We start from the raw sequence: 5,311 nt of genomic DNA, 5'->3' as shown, positions 1-5,311 counted from the left end.
TAGAGCTCCCCTATAACCCAGAAATCCCACTCCAGGGCATTTACCCAAATGACCACAAACAAGGCCACACTAAAGCTACCAGCACAACCATGTTTGTTGTAGCAATATTTACCATAGCTAAGCTATGGATCAACCCCGATGCCCCTCAGTAGATGAATGGATCAGGAACATGTGGTACATATACACAATGGAATTCTGTGCTTCCATCAGAAAGAATGACATTGCCCTATCCATAAGGAAATGGAAAGACTTGGGGAAAAATTATATTAAGCAAAGCAAGCCAGACCCAAAGAAACATATGCTGCTTGGTTTCTCTCATTTGTAAAAAGTAGAATATGTCAGGCTGGGAAGGTGGCTCAGTGGTAGAGTGCTTGCCTTGCATGCATGAGGCCCTGGGTTTGATTCCTTAGCCCCACATAAGCAGAAAAAGCCGGAAGTGGCGCGCTGTGGCTCAAGTGGTAGAGTGGTAGCCTTGGGCTGAGGATCTGAGGGACAGCACCCAGGCCCAGAGTTTAGTCCCCACAACTGACAAAAAAAAAAAAAAGAATATGTCTATGATATTCTTAGCATAGGCTCACAATAGCGCAATAGGTATATGCATAGACTATATAAAATGTTTAGTGAAATAAACTCCAAGAAATGGAATCAAGAGGGTATATTTTCTTTTGTGTGGGTTGTGGGGCTTGAATGCAGGGCCTGGGCTCTGTCCTTGAGCCTCTTTGTGCTCAAGGCTAGTGCTCTATCACTTGAGCCACAGTGCCACTTCCAGTTTTTGAGTGGTTAATTGGAGATAAGAGTCTCATGGGAACTTCTCTGCCTGGCTGGCTTCTAACTGCAATCCTCAATCCTCAGAGCTCAGCCTTCTCAAATGTGAGTCACCAGTGCCTGGCTAACAAGACGGTTTTTTTTTTTTTAGTGTACTGTTTGCAGTTGTTTGGTTTTTCTTTTTGCTTTGGTTTATTTCATGTTGTCACTGTTTTTGACTGGTTTTTGATTTCTGTACCCTTTGTCTTATATATAAATTTATCTGATTTGGGGAAGGGGAAGGGGAGACACAGAAATGGAGGGACAAAGGGTGAATCAATGCAACAGTGATACTCACTAGACACGATGTTGGAAATGAACTTTACAACTTGAGGGGAGTCAGGGGTGAGGGAAAGCAGGAGAAAAATGAAAGAGGGGGTAACACTGTTCGAAAAGAAATGTACTCATTACCTTACTTATGTAACTGTAACTCCTCTGTGCCTCATTTACAGTAAAATTAAAAAAAATTCTGTGTCTTATCAGTTGCCAGTGGCTGATGCCTGTAATCCTAGCTACTCAGCAGAGTGAGATCTGAGGATTGCAGTTCAAAGCCAGCCCAGGCAGGGAAATCTGTGAGACTCTGATCTCCAACTCCACCAAAAAGCCAGAAGTGGAACTGTGGCTCAAATGATTGTTAGCCTAGAGTGAAAAAAATTCAAGGACAAGCTTCATGACTAACAACAACACCAACAACAATAACAATGAAGTTTGGTTTTGCTGGAATAGTAGATGTGGACACATGTCACTTTCCTAAGCTAGTATCAAGTATTCAAATGGAATGAAGTTGCTATGGTGGGCTATTACAGGTGTGACAAAATGCCTGTTGTCTACCACTCCTCAGGTGTATTTCTTGTTTGACTGTGTGCCAGTCTTGGGGCTTGAACTCAGGGCCTGGGCACTATCCCTAAGTGTTTTTGGCCAGTGCTCTACTACTTGAGCCAGACCTTCATTTCTGGCTTTTTTTGGTGGTTAATTAGAGGAAGAGTCTTTCATGAACTTTCCTGCCTGGGCTGGCTTTGAATTACAATCCTCAGATCTCAGCCTCCTGAGTAGTTAGGATTACAGGCATGAGCCACTGGTGCCTGGCTTCCAGGAGTGTTTCATAGTACATGGATTGACGGGTCTAATTGAAAATTAAAGCCAAACCCTGTGTAACAAAATCCACAGACAACGTCATTACTGAAGGATTTATTGTTAATGTGAGAATTCCCATCTTGAATTTGAAGAGAAGGATGGATGTTTCATTCTTTCCAAATCCTTTTTTTTTTTAGTCATGAGGGTTGAACTTTGGGCCTGGGCACTGTCCCTCAGCTCTTCAGCTCGAGGTGAGTGCTCTACCACTTGAGCCACAGCGCCACTTCCGGTTTTCTGTTGGTTAATTGGAAATTAGAGTCTCACAGACTTTCCTGCCTGGGCTGGCTTTGAACCTCGATCTTCAGCAATCAGCCTCCTGAGTAGCTAGGATTAAAGGTGTGAGCCACTGGCTCCTGATGCTTTCTGAATCTTTAGACCACAACACAGATGCCTTGTCCAGAATTTCTCTCTTTCTGGGAGTTTTCTAGGAAAAATATTTTAGTAAAGTTGCTGTAAGCTCATATACAAGCTTTAAGTATGAAAATGACAAGAAATTTAACCACATGTCAGAATGTGTTTCTTAAGTTGATTTTGATGTTTGTAATAGGAATAAAATGCAATCAAGCTTTTCTAATGGGAGATCAATGTCACCCACCCCTCCCACCCTGTGCTTTCCCTCACTTTTCAGTTGGGTTTTATACTGTTTTTTTATTTGCCATTTAACAAAGCAGTTTATGAGTACAATGTCTTGATCTGTGTTAACTCTTCAATATCTTCACCCCCACTCCCATCCACCTACCCCTTCCCTTATTTTTCTCAGTTCTGTGGTTTATACAATGAATTCTTGCCTGCATCCTCCCCTCTTCCATCTTTTATTATTCAACCCCTCTCCCCATGTCCCCCTCTTTGCAAGTACCCCTTTCTTGGTTTTCATTTTGTTGGGTTTTGACTTAGCCGTTCTACAGAATCATACCATTTGTGCTTTCCATAGAGTCGATTATACTTCAGTTAATTCATTTATAACTGCTTGCAGACTACCCAAGGTACTGTATTCATAAACTGATCTGTTGAATGCCAACATATAAAAGACATGGTTGAAGAAAATAAAAATACTAAAAAAAAAAAAAAAAAGAAGAATACATCAAATATTCCCAGCGACAACCATCTCATAGTACATAAAATATCTGGCCATTAGGAGGCAGTAAAGGATCAGGGAAGAAAGAACTCCAAAATTGTTGCTTAATTTAAAAATTCCCTAAGGCGTATTAAAAATGAAGTGACATTAGAGGGTTATTTTTCCTTATTATTGTAGAAGTAGATGATCTGGTTATTAAAATAGTCTGTGACACTTACTACCATGGAAGTTTTTAGGACTTGTTGTTACCTTTGCTATGTAATTTATGTACAATAATTTCTTATTCTTGGAGAAGAAAAACATGCCCAGAGTGGGAGATTTTTTTTAAATTTATGAAAGTAAATCCCAAGAGATTATTAATTTCTGGACAGCCAAGAAGAGATGTTATCGCCAAATCCTACTATTATTCCTCTAGCCTAGTTAAGTTTGGGAAGAAGTTATGGCAAGTGAAGTTTGACCTAGATTTGTGGAATTTTAATCTCCTTATCAAAGAGCCTTGCTGAATCATCTAACAGACATTTATTGCTACATTTTCCCCCAAGTATTTATTGCTGCCTTGCTCAATTGCTAAAAAATAGTATTGCTATTTATTTGCTACCTGTATTACGCTTTTCTACTCACAGCTGGGCAAGAATAAACTTAACCAAAAAACATATCTAGTACTGTGAACTAGCTTACCTGTATAAAAATGTTTTATGAGTCAGACACTGGTGGGTCACGTTTGTAGTCATAGCTACGCTGGAGGCTAAGAGCTAAGAATTGTGGTTCAAAGCTAGCCCAAGCAGGAAAGTCTATGAGACCCCTATCTCCATCTTAAAGCTGGAAGTGGAGTTGTGGCTCAAGTGGTAGGGTGATGAGAAGGGGTTTTAAGCTGTCTCCGTTGTACGGATGAAGGCTGGGAGACAAAGCGGAGGCTGAAGATGAGTGAATTAGTCCATCTGGACAAGGTTACTCATTGCCTGATTTCTCCCACTCTGTTATTCTCTTGTACATTAATGATTGGTAAAATGTTTGGCCCCATTTCAATTGTGTGAGGAGATTCAAGGATGAGCTAACTTGGTAAGGCCAGGGCGGGGTAGAAGCGGGAGTGTTAGCTGAGACACTGAAAGTAGAAATTTGTAGTTGGGGTCACGTGGCCCAGCCTTCCATTTCCCTGGCAGTCTTGGTCCATTGTCATTGGAAGGGGTGATGGGTTTCTTTCAGCAACCTTGACTGGGACTTGCCTGCACACTGTGGAGACCAATGGGATTTTTCTTCTTGAACAAAATGCTTAGGTCCCTCCCTTCAAATCTCTGTTACTTGGCTGAGGTTGTCAAATGAAGGATGGATCTATAATTATTAATAACTTCAAGCTCATCCTCTTGCACAACTCTTGAGTGAGGAGAACAAAACCTAGGTTGTGAGAGGTTCAATGACATCCTAGGGTCACAAGTTGAAGTTGGGGGCGGGGGAAGGGGAGAAGCCAAAACTCTAAGTTGCTCTCATAGTGTCCCAAATAGAGTTGTATCTATTTGTCTGAGCAGGTATTTTTCTACAACGAAACTGAAGTTTCACGATACTCCCAAAGTTTCCAGAACCTTCCACTAGCTGGGAATCAAGCCTTCAACATATGAGGCTGTGAGAGATAGTTCGTATTCTAGCCATAAACATCAGCGGCTCACATTGCTTGTCTATGAGGCCTCCAGCACTGTTGGAAGTCTTCACGATGCCAGGAAATCTATCCAATAGTTTATAAAGTGGGTTATCACAGAGGAAGAAGTGTCTATGACATGTCTATGTAGGGAGCCTACACTCAAAGCCCTGAGTAGCCTGTCCATGCCCCCGGCCACACATCACCCGGCCACCCTGTCTATGGGACACGAGAAAGCAAATTAAATCTGACAAAATGTATCCACAGTCCCTCAGGTTTTGGTGAGATCACCAACATGGACTGTGCTTGATTTGCTTGGGGAAAGCAATCTATTGTAACAACTGGGACTGGATAAAGGAATCACTCCAGCTGGGTAGCTGACCCCCGCAATTCTAGGAACTCAGGAGGCTGAGATCTGAGGATTGTGATTTGAAGCCAGCCTGAGCAGGGAAGTCCATGAGACTCTTCCCTTCAAGTAACCAGCAAAAAGTTGGAAGTAAAATGGTGGCTCAATAGCACTGAGCAAAAAAGCTCAGGGACAGCACCTAGGCCCTGAGTTCAAGCCCCAGGACTAGCCCCTCCCCCCCGCCCACATATAACTCTAGTGTTATCTCAGAAACAATGGGACCTATGGGCAAACAATGTTTTCCCTATCTTAAGGATGAGTT

The sequence above is a fragment of the Dipodomys ordii genome, unplaced genomic scaffold, assembly GCF_000151885.1.
Source record: "Dipodomys ordii isolate 6190 unplaced genomic scaffold, Dord_2.0 Scaffold208, whole genome shotgun sequence".
Lineage (NCBI taxonomy): Eukaryota > Metazoa > Chordata > Mammalia > Rodentia > Heteromyidae > Dipodomys > Dipodomys ordii.
The sequence above is the reverse complement of the archived record's forward strand: the minus strand, read 5'-3'. Positions refer to the sequence as shown.